The sequence below is a fragment of the Mercenaria mercenaria genome, chromosome 4, assembly GCF_021730395.1.
Source record: "Mercenaria mercenaria strain notata chromosome 4, MADL_Memer_1, whole genome shotgun sequence".
Lineage (NCBI taxonomy): Eukaryota > Metazoa > Mollusca > Bivalvia > Venerida > Veneridae > Mercenaria > Mercenaria mercenaria.
This window is the reverse complement of record NC_069364.1, coordinates 76,827,892-76,850,074: the sequence shown is the minus strand read 5'-3', so window position 1 is coordinate 76,850,074 and position 22,183 is coordinate 76,827,892. Positions and strand designations below refer to the sequence as shown.

The following is a 22,183-nucleotide window of genomic DNA, read 5'->3' as shown; positions in this document are numbered from 1 at the left end:
GGTGAACATTCTGACCAATTTCCATGAAGATCTGTTGAAAGGTATGGCCTCTAGAGAGGTCACAATGTTTTTCTATTTTTAGACCTACTGACCTAGTTTTTGAGGGCACGTGACCCAGTTTCAAACTTGACCTAGATATCATCAAGCTGAACATTCTCACAAACTTTCATGAAGATCTCATGAAAAGTATGGCCTCTAGAGAGGTCACAAGGTTTTTCTATTTTTAGACCTACTGACCTAGTTTTGGAACGCACATGACCCAGTTTCAAACTTGACCTAGATATCATCAAGATGAAAAATCTGAACAACTTTCATAAAGATCCCATGAACAAGAGCTGTCTCCATAGGATGACACATGCCCCCGATGGCACTTTAAATGAATAGTTATGGCCGATGTTAAAGTTTAGGACCTTTGACCTACTGAGCTGGGTCTTGTGCATGACAAGTCGTCTTACTGTGTCACACATTCATGCGTAGTAATTTTAAAATCCATGCATGAATGACAAAGATATGGACCGGACACGCCCATCAACGCACTATCATGAAAAATGACCTTTAACGTCTAAGTGTGACCTTGACCTTTGAGCTACAGACCTGGGTCTTGCGCGCGACATGTCGTCTTACTGTGGTACACATTCATGCCAAGTTATTTGAAAATCCATCCATCGATGACAAAGATATGGACCGGACACGCCCATCAATGCACTATCCTTTAATGTCTAAGTGTGACCTTGACCTTTGAGCTACGGACCTGGGTCTTGCGCACGACATGTTGTCTTACTGTGGTACACATTCATGCCAAGTTATTTGAAAATCCATCCATCTATGACAAAGATATGGACCTTACACGCCCATCAATGCATTATCCTTTAATGTCTAAGTGTGACCTTGACCTTTGAGCTATGGACCTGGGTCTTGCGCGTGACACGTCGTCTTACTGTGGTACACATTCATGCCAAGTTATTTGAAAATCCATCCATCGATGACAAAGATATGGACCGGACACGCCCATCAATGCACTATCCTTTAATGTCTAAGTGTGACCTTGACCTTTGAGCTACGGACCTGGGTCTTGCGCGCGACATGTCGTCTTACTGTGGTACACATTCATGCCAAGTTATTTGAAAATCCATCCATCGATGACAAAGATATGGACCGGACACGAAAATGCGGACAGACCGACAGACTGACAGACCGACAGACAGACAGACGGTTCAAAAACTATATGCCTCCCTTCGGGGGCATAAAAATGTGACCTCTAGAATGGTCACAAGCAAAAGTTTATGGACGCATGGGCGACGGAAGCTGCGCGATCACAAAAGCTCACCTTGTCACTTTGTGACATGTGAGCTAAAAATATAAAATCCTTTTAAAATGTCACAAATTTTCACGACCCTGAAGCAAAGCTGGTATCTGAATTTCAATCTTGAGATTAAAGTAAATTATACAATGTTTAACTTAATGTTTTGTATTTTATACAGCAATTGTTTACTTCTTATTATGCTCCCAATCCCACTCTAGTTTACTGTTTTACTCAACATGTCATTTGTTGAGGGTGGAAAATGTCATTGTCACAGTGACTCTGCAGATACTAAAAAAACAGTCTCTGGCCACTAACTGAACAACACCTTGACCTACAAATTTTTTTCTTGTATCAAGCCCTACCGAAATTGTTCAAAGAATTACATTACATGCAGATCTCTCAGGTTTCATAGTGTTACACTCCTACCAGGTTACCTTGACTAGTTCATGAATTTGTTCATGAGTAAGTTCATGAAACTTGATTTTTTTTTTTTTTTTTTCAAAAATAGTTCATGAATAAATATTCATGAAACTCAAAATTTATGTTTCATGAATTTCAATATTCATGAATTAAAATTCATGTATGATTTTTAATTCATGAACAAACTCATGAATATTGAAATTCATGAAACATAAATTTTGATTTTCATGAATATTTATTCATGAACTATGTAATGAATTTGTTCATGAATAAATTCATGAAGTTCATGAACGTTTTTCACAGGGGCATTGTTATTCAGTGTATGGATATAGCTGATGGCTGATTTAAATACTTTATGACTAATAACTCTATATTACAAAAAGAAATTCCAATGTATAAGTTGTTACATCATACAAAATATAAAGCAGAATACCTTCCTTCAAAGAAATTCCAATACAGCCAAATAAGCACAAAAACAACTTCATAAATATTTCATCCGAACTATTTCAATAAAGACTGGACATCTGACCACTTGTTGTATTATTTCACAGATTAAACCACATTGAGAACATAATCAAATAACTTGTAACATTGATACTCTACAGACCTGTAAACAAAGCATCGGCAAAAATCAATGTCATTATTTCAACCTCGTACATGTGACATATGGATAACTCTCACCTGAGAAAATCCAATAACCGTCATGTTTCACTGGTATACATGATACAGTACAAACAGAAATCTAATGTTCAAGTACAAATTTTGATTAATACAATAGAAAAACGTCCCTTGCACACAAATGCCTTCTGTAAATTTGTTAATACTAATTAAGTACTACGATTACTTACTAACAAAGAGCCATAACTCTTTGAATTTTGAAAAGGAACGTAAAACATATAACTGCATGTAAAGTAACTTTCTTAGGAATGTTAGAAAATAGTCCTGCAAACCTTAAAACATAAGTGGAAAACTTAAAATAAATAATATAACAACACTACCCAGGCGAAATGATGACCATGGTTGACCATGTTCATCACGGTTTTTGATGGATGGTTGACCATGTTTTAAGGTGGTCAACCATCAAATACCATGGTGAAAACATGGTCAGGAGCTTGGTCGGCCATTGTCAACCATGGTGAGATAAGATTGGCCATGGTCGACCATGGTCAGAAAAGATGATCAACAGTTCATGGTCATGATCAACCATGGTCTACCGTGGTCAACTTTTTTCAACCATGGTTGACCATAGACTACCATGGTCATGTTAGTAATTTTCACACTTATCAAGTTTTACAATGCACCAAAGACACCTGACTGCATTTTGCCTCTAAAAGTTTTTCTAGTTATTGAATAGTTTTCCTGCATTTATAGACAGATTCACAGGTAAACTTTCATAGTCTGACTTAATTTGTTGTCATCTTAGCAATTTTATGACAAATAAATGACTGACTTATAAAAAATAGATATAGACTGCAACTGTCATGTATTTTCACGACCCTTTCAAATTCATATTTATACAGTTTTTGATAGTTAATGATCACCACGGTCGACTTTGGGTGTGGACCTTGGTTGACTGTGGTCTACAACCATGGTCAACCATGGTTTTTGACCATGGTCTGATACCATGTTTTATGACCTTGGTGCCAATTACCACAGCCATGGTCAATCAAGGTAAACCATTGTCTCACGACCATGAACTACCATGGTAAACCATGAATTACCATGGCAATAAACCGTCAATTTCGACTGGGTATACTTAGATGAAGTTGCAGAATTTTTTCAAGAATATAGTATCTTGCTATGTTCGACACATGATTTTATTGATTTAATATTGACAAATAAATTGTACAATTTAGGATTATTCTCTTTTGGGCACATTTTTTCCAAAGAACATTTAGACATTCCTACTTATACACCCAGCACAATGGCTTATGCAAAAAAGGACATTTAGTTAAAAGTCCACTGACTACATATTTTGCTATTCTGGCTATGATATGACTATTTAAACATATTTATATCTTTTTTACAATGCCTTAGTAAATAGCTCTATAAGAGACTTTTAAATGAGGTTTCCATGCGTCTTAGCTGAGTCACAGGCCTTAAAGAACACACCAAGACCTTTGAAAATTTCAAGCATTATGATTATCTCTAATCTTAACAGGGTACAGCAATAAACAAATCTGACGCAGAAAAAAAAGAGGAAGTTACGTAGATTTATAACGTATGTATATTTAACTTTTTAGGATCTTAAAATATTCAAATACTAAAGAATTATCATTGAAATATTCTTTTCATTCAAATTTACATTTTAGATCTTTCATAAATCTCAAGTTAAGTGCCAAACAAAATGGGAAGAATGTATAAAAAAAATTCAACAATTTTGATATAATAACAGCTTATTATCTGTCATCTTTATAGAAATTCACTTTAAGTATAAAAGATGACACTCAATCCAATATAATTAGATCTATTCATCTCAGGTTTTCTTGTTATTATCTCTCAATACAACGTCTTTACAAGCTGAACATATACCAATTTATGTATTCCGAAATAAGTGATCTCGCATTATAAAATAGCGCTAACATCACAGGTTTTTTATAGCAGGGTAAGAAAAGTGGTTAACTCTAGAGGTGACAACTTAATAAAGCACTAACCAAGTGAATAATAAGTCAATAACGGTGACAGTAGGGCTTGGCGGGAGTCTTTGTTTGTTGCATACACCTGCCCCCATCAGATGACTCCGCGACAGACACTTATCAACAAGTCCATAATTACCCACATTCCATCAGTCATCTTCCACTCTACTTCGTCTCATTTGAATAAGATGATGTTTAAAGGTAGAGTTTCAATTATTTCTGATAATCTACCTGATCTAACCTCCAGATGACATTTAATGTAGAACTATAACACTTCTAGCTTTTTTAAAGGGGTACTGGGGTCTGAATCTACGCTTCACAAGTATATACATAAATAATTATCTCAACTTAAACAATGCAGTCTTTTTTTTTGTTTAAGCTATATCAATGTGTTCTACAGTAAGAGTTCATAAAATAAAATAAGAAGAGCCATAACTCTAGGAATAATTTGCCAAGATGTTAGTCAGTACATTGTTTGTATATATAAAATTATCCATGAAAACACATATATTATCCTACCATCGCTAAAATTTCTTTTACTTTTGAGCACATAATTCACATCTCTTTCAACTTGAAAACACAATGCGCTTATAGTGAAAATATGGTTTTCTTTCATATTAAATTTTATTTCACAATAGATATAATATCAGCGGAAAAAAACCCTGATATGTTTGTTGTTGAAAACTAGCAATTTATGTTTTCTGAAGATTTCAGGTCTGATAACAGACATTGAAGGTCTGGGGCCCCATTTCATAAAAGTTCATAAGTTTATCCTAAGTTCTCTTCCATTTAGTATGAACTTTAAAAACACATTTATTTCAAAGGATGGTTTTAAAAAGGTGTCATTAATTCAATTTTAAGACAAAGCTATGTCATTTATATTTGACTCATATTCTAAGAATAGCCGAATAGTTATAATGAATCTTCGTGAAACACTTTACACCTTATATAGTTCTAACTTTGTCCTAAGTAGGCTTTGTGATATAGTTGAAACACAGTATCTTGAATTCCAAGGGATGAAGCATTTTACTTCTAGATAACTGAAATTCAACTTAAATGATATTTTGTGCATGTGTTTTTGGGATGGGACTTGAAAATGTCTGCGAGACAGCCAGAATTTCAGACAACGAGTTTCAACTGTACATGTATTTTCAGTTCAGACAAGCTGTTGCTACTAATTTTATCAAAATATATAATCTGACATTCATTTTTTGTCACTCTATTTTAATCATTAACTGGCAAAGACTGGTTGAAACTTGTCAGGAATTGTTCTAAATATTACATCAAATATTTTTCAGCATAGTGTAGGGATCTTTATTAAATAAAAGACCATAGCAGACCATGTTTGCCAAACATGCCTGTTTGTTTTGACTTTATACAGTGTAAAATTTCTATGAGGTCATGGGCCTTGCAGGCCCAGGTGGTACCCAGATGATGTCAGGAAATTACCAAGGTATTTAAAAATCACATTTTATGGCATTTAATCAGTTACAGGTTTCTTCCTTTATATAGATTTTGAATTTTTTTTTTACAAAATTGTCATTAATATAACAATCTTTGACAATACAGTTCAAACAGGATAACTAACTCAGACATAAAGTTCAACCTAAATCGATCCCTGCTATCTGCCACATATCAAAAAGTTTTAATATTTAAATATTCATGTACATTATCAATGGAAAGCAGAAAATGTAACTACATGTATTAACAAAATTCTAATGATGTTTTTTTTTATAATTTATATTTACCTGTTATAAAACCAAAATCCAACCTTGTAATTTGAAAGCCTTTTTAAGTTTTTTTCTTTATAAAATCACTAATATGAATATGATAACTATCAGTTTATATACCGGTATAAAATCACAAATTCAATTAAATCCAGAAAATAAACTTCTTAAATTCCAATTTAATGGCTACACTTTTTAATCCACAAATCTAAATCCAATTTCTAGAATAAAATACAACTTTGATAAAGTCTGCCATCCAGTCTTATTTGAAAAACATTTTCTTTCAGCGACAGCCAATGGTAGAGTGGGACGCAAGACACAATATTAACACTAGAGGGGAAAATCAAATTTACCATAAAGCTGTCGTATTTTTTGACATGTTTTATTTTCTGTGATAAAAAGTTTAAATATCCTGCATTCACTGGTAAATTTATTGTAATTAAACAAGAATGAAGTATTTAATCAACAATAATAAAAATATTAACATCCAGGTTGAAAGAGACGTGAATTATGTGCTCAAAAGTAAAAGAAATTTTAGCGATGGTAGGATAATATAAATTTTATGGTGCGCTACCAAAAGTACAACTATCAATAACAGGGCCAGGGCAAGTGTAAACTGATCACTCCCTGCGATAATGCTGGGATATAAACTAACATGGGTATGTTATATTGATACATGAAGGGTCATACCACAAAATACTGGGTGACATCAAGTCATCTTAAGTGACAGTTAGCAAAGGCATCATCTTTTATGTTATAGATAGCCAGTGTTAATTTGATATTTGAGAAGGTAAATGAGATGGGTAAGTTATGTGATATATAGCCCCAATTTGTATCAGATACCTGGGTATGGCATTGAATTTGTGATCCCAGGATATCAACACTCATCCTTTTAACTGTTTGGCTTGTAAAAAATGCACAAAACATGCAAACTGTATGCTTAATTGCTATATGCATCAGATAAGAAAAAGATTGTGTTACTGTAAATTTGTCAGCACTTCAAAATTTGATACAAAACTTGAATCACATTGCATTCAACAATCTAATGCAAAAATCTAATATCTTATCCAAAAGAAAAAACAACTCAACAACAAATAATTACCTTTACGTAAATTATCACTGAATATTTTACTTAAGAAATAATTTATAGCAAAAGTGTGCTTTAACACTATTTATGCACGATGGGCGGTTATACGTCGGGCTCAATAATTTCACGAGGGCGCAGCCCAAGTGAAATTAGTTGTACGGTGTATTACCGCCCGAGTGTATAAATAGTGTTAAAAACCCGGTTTTGCTATCAATTATTTCGAATCTAATATGCCCTTAATCTAAAACAGTAGATAAAATATAGTAGCGCTCTTTCTTGGTCGCAACAAAAACATTGAAGTCACCGCACATTAACGTGACGTCATTCAAGCTTAAGAGTGTTTTAACAGAGAAAAGCATTTTAGAATGTATAATAAATACTGTTACCAGTTTAAATGTTATGTTTTATTTCTATTTTAATTTGCAATGACACAAATCAGGTCATGTGGCAACTTTCCAGCTTTAGATAGAGGGGCCCCTTCAGGCAAGCTCCAGGCATCTGACATTTGGCACGGCAACTGTTTGAATCCTAGCTAACATGATGGCTCAAGCTGGGCTTGAACCCCCAATGAGGTGACAGCCAGCAATTTGAAGTCACTAACTTAAAACAGTATCATAGTATTACAGTAATAATGCTCAGGAAAGAGTTATGTCCCTATGTGTTACTCTAGTATAACCTCCCTTGACATGAATGAAATGTGTTGGGCCGAGAAATCAGACACATCATGTATTTGTTAAGATGCAGACTGCCAAAATAATGTTAACTGCGTTACAATGTATTTATCTTTCTTTTGCAGAATAATTACAGTCTACACAATTATCAAATGCAACAATGTTACATATTATCTGATGATAACATTACAACACCGTAATAAATTACGTGTATATATCTTTACCTAAAATAAAGCTGGCGCGTTTTTTATCGATTTAACCATGAACATTTTCAGATATAAATCAGGGAGACGGTATCATAACCTTCAATATCTATACAAAATCTCAGGTGTGAAATTTGTCGATGATATGTTACAAGTACTTAAAGACCTTAAAAACCAATTTTGCGTTTTACGACATGCAGTTAAAGCAATAAAGCATTAGATTGTTACAAATAAATTAAGTTATACAAAATGTTACACAACACATTACATAAACGACAGAATACGGAATATACAAGATATGTGAATATTTTAACATGATGCTATTCCATATATAGCATTTGACATTTTCAGTTTTTTTTCTAATACTGTGAAGTACTAAATATCCTGAGGAACTGATGTTTGTGACTTTCATAGTTGCTTGAAATTAAATCATAATGAACAAATAAAATTCCTATTCACCTTATCTTCAAAACATAAAATCCACAATTTCAAATCACTCCCCACAAAAAAGCCACTTGGACCAAAACCATGAAATAAGATTTTTTGATAGTATTTTAAATTTTGGTTTCTATTAATGTCAATAATAAGGTAAATACAGCAATTAAAGTTTTAGATTTTACAAAATTTATAGTAAAGTGATTAATATTGATAATTTTTAATGTGTTAGAAATTAGAATGGAAGAGACCCTGGCTCCTCTGCATGAAACAAAAGTACCAGTAAGCTGTGTGGGACATGTGATTCAAAGTCAAATTACGTGTGTTTGTTTAAAGGACCATATCATACTACCTACAACTAGATATTGTTTTTCACGAAAAACATAATGTCTCCCATCAATTAATATGCAGACACTGTAAAATGCCACAAATTAAGGGCCATAACTCCAGTGAAAATCACTGAACCATAACATTCCAATGATATACACCACTAGACTTGGCACTTATCACTCCTGTGAAGTTTGGTGCAATTCCAATCAGTGATATAGGAGAGGTAGTACAGATATCATAGAATGGGACAAATCAAGGGTCATAACTGTGTTAAAAATCATTAATTAGGATTGTGCAGATGAAATGCACAACAGTTTACTGTGTTTCACAATGAAAATCAATGAACTGGAACAAGCTGACAACATGCACAGTAAGGCTTGGCACTGATCACTTTTGTAAGTTTATGTGGAAATCCGCACGATAATAAGAGAAGTGGCCAAACATCATAAAGTTTGACAAGTCAAAGGCCATAACTTCGCAGGAAATCATCGAACCTGACCATGCTGACGATATGCATAACTAGCTTGGCAATGATCACTTTTCTGAAGTTTTGTGTAAATTCTCTTGGTGTTGGAGGAGTTGTATGGACAAATTTTGTGACAGGCAATGAAACGGAATTGAAACAATATGTCATGCCTACAACATGTAGGAGACATAATTACTTGTTACAGGAACATCTCTAGTATATAATTCCATGTCAAACATTTATATGTACCCTGTCAATAAACAAGAGCTGTCTGTTGACAGCACACTTGACTGAACTGATTAATTTAGTATGAGGTCATGCTATTACCACAGATTTCCTGACAAAAGAAGGAAAACAGAATATATAAGACAAACAATGTACCTACATGTATTTGTGGAACTGGATAAGTCTTGCACTATATGGCAATGTGTAATGATATTTTGTTAATGCAAAGCCATATATCAAACAGTTTAGACAAAATATGGAATGGTACACGGAAATGAACTAATTTCTATGTCAAAAATGGGCCATAACTGAGCCAAAATCCTTGTCCTAGTTATGTAGTCTTTACTACATCTGGAGACTATGATGGTAAACAAGTGGTCAAAATTTCAAAGCCATATGTCAAACAGTTTACACAAAATATAGACTGGTATGAAAAACTTAATTGATTTCCAAGTCCAAAAAAGGGCCATAATTCATCTAAAATACTTGACAGAGTTACGTACTCTTGCTTCAAGGATAGAGACTGTTATAACAAATTAAATTTCAAACCATATGTCAAACAGTTTACACAAAATATAAACTACATTGTAGTATGAAAAACTTAACCAAGATTTGTAAGTTAAAAGGTGCCATAATTCAGACAAAATCCTTGATGGAGTTATGTACTCTAGCCTAAAAGTGGACATGGTGATGGTACACAAGTGTTGAAAGTTTCAAAGCTATAGGCCGACGCCGTGGTGAGTAGGATAGTTCTCCTTATTATTCTTTGAATAGTCAATGTAATATATCTATAACAAAATTAAAACCAACAGTAGTCAAGACTGCAACAGCTTGAAATAATTATCATGATGTTCGAAACCTGAGCTTATTAATAAATTCTGATAACCTTTGCCAAGTGCTTGGTATTTGACCATTGATGTATTGTTTCCTCTTTAATGATACAGATCTCTTCCTGATTGTGTATTATTTTCACATCTACCTTTAAACTTTTTATTTCCACCGACAGCATATATTTTATCTTTGTAGAATCCCTAAAACAAAACTTGCACTCACCTGTAAAAGTATTATTCATTTTCTGCAACCATTCCCCATTCCGATTACACTGTTGTACAAGGCTTAGAAACAATCACATGAACATAATTTGTCTGATATTCCTTGTACTAAAGTTAACATACAACTCTTTTCCGCATTTTCATATTTCCTTCAATCTGGAAAAATTACACAACAAAAATTATAATATCAACATGGGGGATATGTAATTAAAAATTCTTTTTGAACAAAACTGATACTTATCAAGGAGGTGTTTATGAGGTGTTATGATATTTCTATTGTACATTTGTAATAGAAGGCACTATTATAGTACATAGATCAAGTCTCTGCATTAATATTGAATAAACAGTTTCAGTTTACTTAAAGGATAGGTGGCGAGCACCTTAACGATGCGTCAAGTGACCTTTAACAGTCAATTAAAAGTAGTCACCTAGGATCAATTATCCTGGCCATTGTATACTTAATGCACCCTTGTGGTGTTGTATTGTTGAGCTGATTTTGACACTTTAATGGTCATTTTCTCAATGCTTTTCAAAACAAGTAATTTTGCTTCCCACCTTGGCTAATTTGTGAACAACAGGATGTGAATTACTGTGAAAATGAAGTCAGTGTAGCCAACTAACCAGTTTCCTATTAAAGTTCTCAAAATTTTATGATTAAAAAATTCGTAAGTTTGAATGATATACAGCTCTTTTTATTTTGACTAGAAAAAAGTAAATTTAGAGATACCGGTATGTCTTAAAATGATGGATCACTTCAAAATTAATGGGCAGTTATACCAGTCAAAACTGATGGAACAACATTTGTGCAAAGGAATCTTAGGCCATTATCATGATTATTATACATTGTAATTAAAAACTAGCTTGATGAAAGGTTTGCTTAGTACCAAATTATGTACTTATGACAAATTATATTTTCTCATGCAAAATGTCAAGATTCTGTATCACCCACAGTCATGCACATCCAGTTTCTTATAAAATTGCGGTACAAAAAGAGTGGAATGATAAAAATAATTATCAAACAGACTTACAATGCAAGAGGCAGTTGATTTTATGTACGAGTAATCATATTTAGATTAATTTTCTCTTTAAGTCATACAGGCCCTCTATTACGTTTCAACTACCAGCATTTATTTACTTTGATTAAATTTAGATTGGTTTGTAGATGAATGTGAAATTCTCTGTGAAGAGAAGTAGAAGTGTCTGGTTACACCACAATATCTTATGTCTATTTTACATTATATCAAGTTATGTAAATAGGGGTGGAGTGGGTACAAAACATATTCAAAATGTTGAACAATCTTTGTGGTACACAAAATCACTTTAAACAAACTGGGAAGTGTGGGTGCACAGTAAGATCCGTTATTGCAATGAGCATTTATTTGTAACACGAGCAGATCTACGTAAATAAAGTTTGTTTATGTTCCTATATACACAAATACTAACATATCTAGTATATGATACTAACCACGTACACATCTTACACAGCAACACAACAACTTTTAAAACTGAAAACCACAAAATGGCTTCAGTGACTTATAGAAGTGTAACGTCCATCAACTATCCACAAGTTTTATAACCTATAACAAGAGCACCGCAATGCGGAGCAATATACGCCCACAGGTATGACCTTTGACCCCTAAGTGTGACCTTGACCTTAAAGCGACCATCCGAAACATATGCTCTGCACGCCGTCTCCATGTGGTGAACATTTGTGCCAGGTTTCTTTAAAATCCTTCAAGCAATTCAAGAGTTACAGAGCGGACACGAAACAAAGTCATATGACCTTTGACCCCAAAGTGTGACCTTGACCTTGAAGCGAGCCATCTAAAACATGCGCTCTGCAAGTTTTCTCCATGTGATGAACATTTGTGTTAAGTTTCTTCGAAATCCTTCAAGGGATTCAACAGTTACAGAGGAATGAACTTTGACCCCTAAGTGTGACCTTGACCTTGAAGCCAGCCGTCCAAAGCATGTACTCTGCATGTCGTCCCTATGTGGTAAACATTTGTGCCAAGTTTCTTTCAAATCCTTCAAGCAGGTCAAGAGTTACAGAGTGGACACAAAACAAAGTCATATGACCTTTGACCCCTAAGTGTGACCTTGACCTTGAAGCGAGCCATCCAAAACATGCGCTCTGCAAGTCGTCTCAATGTGGTGAACATTTTTTGTAAAGTTTCTTAGAAATCCTTCAAGGGTTTCAAAAGTTACAGAGCGGACACAAAATTGCTAACGGACTGACGGACGGACACCGGGTCATAACATAATACGTCCCTGCGGGTGTATAAGAAGTTTAAATGAAAGCATTCTTCCACCAATATTCTGTTATTTCATTGTAAAAATGTCTATATATTGTCATTACAACAGCATCAAGAGAAACAAAAGCTGTCAAAGGAGATGGCATGCTCGACTATTTCGATGCTGGATAGTAGAATTGGCCACATCTGAGGTAGTCCAACTCTTGGAGTAGTTATCGCTTTCATTTCATTTCAGTTTTCTGTTATTTCGTTGTATAAATAAAATCATTATCTTCTAAATATATTCAAATCACAAACAGCACCAAGAACAACAAGAGCTGCCATTAACGAGACAGTGTGCCTGACTATTTCGATGCTGGATAGTGGAATTGGCCACATCTGAGGAAACTGGTTGTCTTCTTTCAGTTTAGTGTTGCTTTCATCCGAAAGAACAGCCTTTTGTGGGCCTGGCTTTACCGCCTGTAGGCTGACACAGAACTGTACTGCAACCAACACACAAAACCACTGTCTGTGCATGACTGAAAACTGTGGTTATTTTGTAACAGCCTGGACATTTGACGTCCATGAAGTAGCTGTTCGGACTCTGGACAGGTCTCTTCAACTTGCATTTTCTCTGACTATTTCGATGTTGGATAGTGGTATTGGGCACATCTGAGGAAACTGGAGCTATCACTGGAGAGTTTAATGACTTTAATGTGGATGGCGATACTGGACAATTGTTTAAGTCTATGTCAAATGCATTTAGCAATAACAGAGATAAAGGTAAAGTGTATCCTAACTTCTACTAAGTATAGATGGGACATAACTCATGGACAATTTCTGCAACTCATGCACCATGTGTCATATCATGTGGCTAAATAATGTGGAAAAACTATTTCAAGTTAGAATCAAATCTATTTAGTAAGCACTTGAACCTGAAATTCTAAGTAAAATAGGGGGCATAATTAATAACATACTCGTTCCAGAATTATGGACCTTCTGTCATATGATGTTGATGATGATGTGGAACAATTGTTTTAAGTTTGAATCAGATCTATTTAGCAATAACAGAGATAAAATGAAAGTGCATCTAAACTTTTACCTGAAATTCTAAGTTAAAAGGAGGGATAATTTATGTAATATTGGTGCAAGAGTTTTGGCTCTTGTGCAATCTGATGTGGGTGGTGACGAGGAGAAGTTCATAACTGTTTAAAGCAAATCCATCATGTAATTACAGAGATAAAGAGAAAGTGCATGAAAACTTTAACGAAGGTGTTGATGTGGAATGGATGCCGATGTGGACCCCAATGCCAGGTCAAGGATAGCTCTTTAAATACTACGAGCTAAAAATAACATCTTAGCACACCTCTATCCATTGGCTCCATCAAAATTTTTTTTTATAAAGTATAAATGTGCAATAAAAAGTAAGAACAAGAAAATATTGGTAAAACCAATGGATGCTCTATGCATGCATGGTAAATCTAAAAGCACCCCACACTCCCTTTTTGAGTGACGTAGCCAGACATGAAAAAATATCAAGGTAGAAACTTCACAGGATCTTTCCACAAAAATGCTTATTTTTTCTGCCTTCTCTTATAAATTTGTACCAATTCTCAATATATGAATTGTAAAGCACATACTGAAGAAGCAAAAATTTCAAAACATAACAATATAAGTTGTAAATGTGTCTTCATTTTTTTAAAAATCTGTTAACTTTTATTAACACTAACAAGAATTAACTGATCCTTTTCTAAAGGCATTAATATCAGCTTTTACATTAAATATGTTTAATACCAGTAGGTCTGTAATTTAAAGTGACCTTGTTGTTAATGGATAGCTTAAGTAATTGAAACAGTTGTCCCTTTTAACATGGTAAATTTGAACAGTATATGGCCTAAATTTTACTGTATCTTATCTTAAAAATCTATTTAGCCAATAAAATGTTAAATCTCCAGATTTATCTATCTGAGAACAACAAACAAATTTCAAATATTTTACTTGTGATTCACCAAAAAAACCTAAAAAACTCTTACCAAAGTTCTTTGGAAGGTCTTTTTAACTTTGTACTCCGGTGTAATGGGTGCCTAAGCTGCAATGCATAAATTCATAGTAATTAAAGAAAAGCAACACAGTTTAGACATACAGTTAAATACCAATCACCAGAGGTTGTGTGGGGATAAGCAAAATACATGAGTTATCAACTTTTCAAGTAATAGAAGTAAACGAAATGTAAGAGGAAAAAAGTCTGGGGCTTACAGAAATTCTTTGAGTAAGCGAGAATGCTTGAGCCATTGATACTCAAACTGTAGCCAAGATAGTATCTGATAATTCAAGGGTAATAACCAAGAAGAACTTTTGAAAGATAGGACACACCTGATTAGGAGCACTAATGGTGGCAATAGACACTCAGCAAGGGCTATCTGAGGACGCAGCTAACTTGACTATTTTGATGCTAGATTTACAGGACTTATCTAAGGACACAAGCACTATTACTCGAGTGATATGTATTCCCCCAATATAGCGCTAATATGTAGCTTTATCTCATGTAACAAATCATTTCATGAGTGAAGTGATGAAAACGTTAAAGGAAGTAAGATTTTAGTGCTGGTGGTGGTTGGTTAACCAAAATATAACTAGAGCTATCACTTAAAGGTGATGAATGTACCCTCCGCATGCACTGACACAGTACATTGCAATTTGACGCACACAAGATTGCATAATTATGTGGGCTGTATGTATATAGACTGTATGTATACAGTATAGTAACAAAAAACAAAGACTCATAACTATGCAGAATATTTATCTAAAAGAACGTAACATGCACCATGCACAACCTGGGTTGGTACTGATTACTTGTGTGAAGTTTCATTAAATTGTGTGCAAGGGTTTGGAAGATTAGGCGCGCACAAGATTGCATATGCAGACTGTATGTACATAGTATGTTAACAAGAAACAAAGCCCCATAACTCTGCAATTTTTGTTGTTGAAAGAACCTAACATGCCCCATGCACAACTACTGTTGATACTGATCACTTGTGTGAAGTTTCATTATATTGTGTCAAGGGGATGTGGAGAGATGGTGCGCACAAGGTTGTGTCTATGTATATAGTATAGTAACAAAAAACAAAGTCCTGTAACTCTGCAATTTTTTTTTCTGAAAGAACCTAACATGCCCCATGCTCAACTACTGTTGTTACTGATCACTTGTGTGAAGTTTCATTAAATTGTGTCAAGGGGATGAGGAGAGATGGTGCGCACAAGATTGTGTCTATGGACAGACAGACAGACAGGCGTACAGACAGACAACCTGAAACCAGGGGGGGTGCGCGGGGGGGTACAAAAAGAGGGCCATAATGGCCCTATATCGCTCACCTGAGTACAATTGCTCTTAATGATAAGATCAAGTTTTGACAAATATCACATAGGCATACACTTTAAAATATTACCAGGATAAATATTTTCTTGTAACAATCCCTTTTGACCTATGGGTCATGTACTAGTCATAGCCAATCTCCATACCAAGTTTGAGGGTCCTTGATTCAAATGCTGCATTTTTGTACTAGCATGACTATTCCTTACCCTGGAAGACTTAAGTAACATTTAAAACCAATCTCATTAGATGCTGCTGAGGTGTATTTATTTACATAAAATAAAGGGAGGTAATTTGTCATAATTCAGTCAAAAGTTATCTACCCTGATTGTCCGAGTCCATCTGATGGCGTAAATGACAAATTTCAAATAAGTATCTTCATTGGTTACTGAGATACACCCATTTTAATTTGAAACAAAGGGAGATTATTTGACATAAAATCAGAAAATCAGTCCATACTTATCTACCCTGATAATCTCATGTCTCAGTCCAACTAATGACAATAATGAAATTTCAAATGAGTCCTGTAAATACTTACTGAGATAAATCCATTTTTATTAAAATCAGGGGAGGTAATCATGCATTGGTATGTGCATGTAGAAGATACAGAGTACAAGCCTTTACAATATATTAGCCCTTAGCACGCTAAATTTCTAAAATAGACTGGTCCATCATTCAATTTGGGCAGTACCACTTATCATTCAAGGGGGTGTTCACTGAAAATTTACTGACTGAATAGCGAACAGTGCAGACCATGATCAGACTGCACGGATGTGCAGGCTGATCTTGGTCTGCACTGGTCGCAAAGGCAGAACCACTTGCCACCAGCAGGCTAAAGGTTAAAAAAGTAAGTAAAAGTAGATTTCTTACCATGGAAGACATAAATAATGTATCAAACCAATCTCATTAGAAGCTGCTAGGTACATTCATTTACATAAAAGATAAATTCAAAAAAAATAAAATTGTCATAAATTCAGTCAATATGTATCTTCACTGATTGTTCAAGACCATCTGATGGCATAAATGAAATTTCACATTAGTTACGGAGATATACCCATTTTAATTTGAAGTAAAGGGAGTAATTTGACATAAAATCAGTCAATAGTTATCTACCCTAATTGTCTGAGTCCAACTCATGACAATAATGAAATTTCAATGAGTCCTGTAAGTACTTACTGATATAAATCCATTTTGATTAAAATCAGGGGAGGTAATCAGATATAAATAACTCCAGAACCTATGACTGGATCTGACAGATTCATCATGGAATCCAAGATTCATTATTGTTGAAGATATTTTGCAAGTTTGTATCAAATCGAACCATAAATGAAGTCTCTATATGGCTGCAAAAGCTAAAATAGCAAATTTTGGACCTTTTAGGGGCCGTAACTCTGGAACCCTTGATGGGATCTGGCCGGTTCAAAAAAGGAATCGAGATCTGATGGTTTTGTGCAAGTTTGATTAAATTCAAATCAAAAATGAAGCTGCTATTGTGCAGACAAGGTCAAAATAGCTAATTCTGGCCCTTTCAGGGGCCATCACTCTGGAACCCATAATGAAATCTAGCTAGTTCAAGAAAGGAACCAAGACCTTGTGTTGATACAAGTTGTGTGCAAGTCTGGTTAAAATAAAATCATAAATGAAGCTGCTATTGTGCAGACAAGGTCAAAATAGCTAATTCTGGCCCTTTCAGGGGCCATAACTCTGGAATCCATAATGGAATCTGGCCAGTTCAAGAAAGGAACCAAGATCTTATGGTGATACAAGTTGTGTGCAAGTTTGGTAAAAATCAAATCATAAATAAAGCTGCTATTGTGCAGACAAGGTCAAAATAGCTAATTCTAGCCCTTTCAGGGGCCATATCTCTAAAATCCATAATGAAATCCAGCCAGCTCAAGAAAGGAACCAAGATCTTATAGTGATACAAGTTGTAGGCAAGTTTGGTAAAAATCAAATCATAAATAAAGCTGCTATTGTGCAGACAATGTCAAAATAGCTAATTCTGGCCCTTTCAGGGGCCATAACTCTGGAACCCATAATGGGATCTGGCCAGTTCAAGAAAGGAACCGAGATCTTATAATGATACAAGTTATGTGCAAGTTTGGTTAAAATAAAATCATAAATGAAACCACTATCGTGCAGACAAGAAATTGTTGACGGATGGACGGACCCGGCCGAAATGAAAGAGGGGGCCATTTCTTTTGTTATTTTCTTTTGTTTGAATAGGGGGCCCTGGCCCTTTTTTCTATTGTTACGGATTGAAGCTATTGTTCTCTTTTGATCTCTTTACTGTTAGATGGCCCTCTCTTTCATTTCGGTCGCCTGGGCGGACCGACGACGGACGAAGGGTGATCACAAAAGCTCACCTTGTCACTATGTGACAGGTGAGCTAATAAAACCAGAGACAGTTTTTTTGATGAAAAATGTATGTCTCTGACCACTTAACTTAAAGACATTGTAAAATGCCACTAATTAAGGGTCATAACTCCAGTAAAAATCACTGAACAACTAAGCTTAGCACTGATCACTACAGTGAAGTCTGGTGGAATGCCATCAAGTGGTATAGGGGAAGTAGCACAGATACAGAATTTGACAAATCAAAGGTCGTAACTCCACTGAAAATCATTTAACCGGAACATGCCAATGATATGCACGACTATGGTATACAGCAAGTCATGTACACTGATTCACATTCTGTTTAATTTCATGTCCTATTTCATTTTGATAGCATGATACATGCCGAATCAGTAATGAGCGGCCAATAAACTATGTCTGGAAGAGCGAAGTACCTCAATCACGCCGATTTTGAATAGTCGTTGCTTGCGACTCAGTGGACAGACTGTCAGGGGAGGTAACTAGTGTCACGTATTGGGACTAATGATGTTGGTGATGATCTTGAAGAACTAAGTGAAGTTTAAACCAAATCCAATGAAAGGGACTAATGTTTTTAAAGACGCATAATTCACAAAAAGAGTTATGGAACTTGTCTTTTTAAGAAACAAAGGAGGAGACTATATTTTATTTTTAAACAAGAGCACCGCCTTGCGGGTGCTGACGCTCATCTGATTTTTTTTTTATAATAGAAATATTGTCCTACCCATGATTTTCTAAGTCTAAAAAGGCCCATCACTCTTGCAAAAAGCAGGATAGAGTTATGTTTCTTGATGTATAGTGTCCACTTATGATGGTGAAAAACTGTTGCAAGTTTTAAAGCAATAGCTTTGATAGTTTTTGAGAAAAGTTGACTTAAACATAATATTCAACCAAGAAAATGATTTTTCTAAGTCCAAAAGGGGCAATAATTATTGCAAAAAGCAGGATGGAGTTATACTGCTTGCTGTACAGGGTCAGCTTATGATGGTGAACAAGAGTTGCAAGTTTTAAAGCAATAGCTTTGATAGTTTAAGAGAAAAAGTTGACCTAAACATAAAACTTAACCAAGAAATCTGATATTTTCTAAGTCCAAAAGGGGCCATAAATCTTGCAAAAAGCAGGATGGAGTTATGTTGCTTGCTGTACAGGGTCAGCTTATGATGGTGAACAAGTGTTGCAAGTTTTAAAGGAATAGCTTTGATAGTTTAGGATAAAAGCTGACCTAAACATAAAACTTAACCAAGAAAACTGATTTTCTAAGTCCAAAAGGGGCAATAATTCTTGCAAAAAGCAAGATGGAGTTATGTTTCTTGATGTACAGGGTCTGCTTATGATGGTGAACAAGTATTCCAAGTTTCAAAGCAAAAGCTTTGATAGTTTAGGAGAAAAGTTGACCTAAACATAAAACTTAACCAAGAAATCTGATATTTTCTAAGTACAAAAGGGGCCATAAATCTTGCAAAAAGCAAGATGGAGTTATGTTTCTTGCTATACAGGGTCAGCTTATGATGGTGAACAAGTATTCCAAGTTTCAAAGCAATAGCTTTGATAGTTTAGGAGAAAAGCTGACCTAAACATAAAACTTAACCAGGCAACGCCGACGCAGACGCCGACGCCGACAACCGCTCAAGTGATGACAATAACTCATCATTTTTTTTCAAAAAATCAGATGAGCTAAAAATGGGAGATGATTTCAAGTTTGCTCTCGTATTGTTCTCGTTGTTTTAAATACATTGGAAACAGAAGTATTTATGATTCTTTAATCCCGGGAAAAATATGATTGCAAATTCAATAAATAATAAATAGCAATTTGTACGCCATAATCAGAAGCTTTTATCAAATTCTTGTATTTCTCAGGATTGATGAATTAAAATAATAAACTTAATGGATAGTGCTCATGAATTGTTGAATTCATTTTACAACTTGAGTAAATAAATAACAGTGACTACCGTAAATCACTGTTAAAATTTTATATTCATTATGCCTAAATCCTGAGTTACCGGACGGCTAGCAAATCCTCAGGGGATTTTCTAGTCGTCCGGTAATTGATTTCCAAATGAATAAGACATGATTTTATATAGTTTTAATGTTATTTACTTAAGATATTGATACTTATCTGCAAACAAAATGTTGTGTGAATACATATTATACAGATTTACAATAAATCACTGCATTATTCAGCCGATAAAATGGAAGTTTGCCGAACTCTATGATGGTGAGATCGACATGACGTCACTTATCAAAGTCTGTTCATCTGGAGGCTTTTATGGGATCGGAATTTTTAAATCTTAACAACTTTTTCACTGGATTTTCAAAATTAAAACAGTTTTGAAATTTCAATTTCATATTTTAGTATTCAAATATTTTTTAATGAACAACTGTTTTAAATGACATCTAATTTCAAAAGCGGCACTGAAATGTTCAAAACTTTAAGAAAAACAGTAGTTAAAATATATAGAGAGATTTGTGTTTTAATAATCAAAGTTTAGGCCGTTAGAAAAACATCACTTTTTACAAAAATAGCATATGGACGTTCGGCGATCAATGTTTTATCATTTCTAAAAATAGAATATCAACGGCTTTGTAAACAAACACGAGCTCTTGCGTTTAATTGACTGAAAAATCAGATAAGTATTGGTATTTTAAGTAAATAACATTTAAAACTGTATAAAATCATTACCTATTAAATAAGAAATCAATTACCAGACGACTAGAAAATCCCCTGAGGATTTGCTAGTCGTCCAGTCACCGGACGACTAGAACGCAGGCTAGACGTCCGGTTACCGGACGGCTAGACACTTCCTAACTTAAAACAGTTACACCCCTGACTGTTTTACCAGCAATTACCTGATACACTGGTAATTAATACAGTACATGTACATAATAGTACATAATTATATAAATTACTGGACCTCTAGACTCTGGATCTAGATGTCTTGTTACCAGATACCTAGCCACTTCCTATAAAGTTTCAGTACTAAACCATTTTTACATATTTGACAATCATTTAAAACACATAACCAAACTTTGTTACAATTTAATACAGTGACATTACTCATTTCTTGGTGTTTATGTTTTAGCAGCCTTGGCGTTGATGACTACAATTGGATGTTACCAAGTACCACCATTGAGGTTGAGGTTGTCATTTATGTGAAATGTGCACGCACATGAGGGAAAATATACATGAACTTCATGCTTAAAATTGATTACTTTCATGCAATGAACGTTCAGTCTGTCATAACAATTGCAAGGATGGCCTAACCACTGTCGCTATGTGTAAGAACACTGTAAAAATTGTACGTATTAGAATGCATAGGAAATGGCAGTTCTTCTTGACGATAAGTTCTTCTTGACGATTAAATAGGAACGTTGACGGATGAGTACGAACACATTCTGGTACGAACAGACTGTATAAAAAATGTAGTCGATCAGTGGGCAGCTCGAAAGCCATTCTTCAATTAAAAGGTAACTTTTCATTATTCTAAACTGCAATATTACCAAGTCCCAAACTTCGATGACGCCAAACAAGATGTAGGAAAATAATGGCACAACAAAAATACATTCAATTTGTCCGCGTTGTTTACTAATTGGTCTCGGTATAATCAAAAACGAATAAGAGATAAAATATTCTTGTCATCTTTCATTCAAACA

At 34.7% G+C, this 22,183-nt stretch overlaps 1 protein-coding gene across 5 annotated transcripts in view; it reads right to left on the bottom strand.

The window, feature by feature from the left end:
• Positions 1–22,095, bottom strand: part of LOC123552203 (uncharacterized) — a 75,940-nt gene extending 53,845 nt beyond the window's left edge. Inside the window, exons 1-3 of one of the 5 annotated variants that reach the window (XM_053541725.1) lie at positions 22,031–22,095; positions 14,823–14,878; positions 10,557–10,711 (exon numbers count right to left, since the gene is read on the bottom strand). The gene's annotated coding sequence lies outside the window, so the exon portion shown is untranslated. Of the gene's footprint in view, positions 1–4,377; positions 6,015–6,107; positions 6,637–10,556; positions 10,712–14,822; positions 14,879–22,030 lie in introns of those variants that run through there. The other 4 variants (XM_045341680.2, XM_045341682.2, XM_045341679.2 and 1 more) reach the window with 4 other exon arrangements.
• Positions 22,096–22,183: the final 88 nt, after the last annotated feature.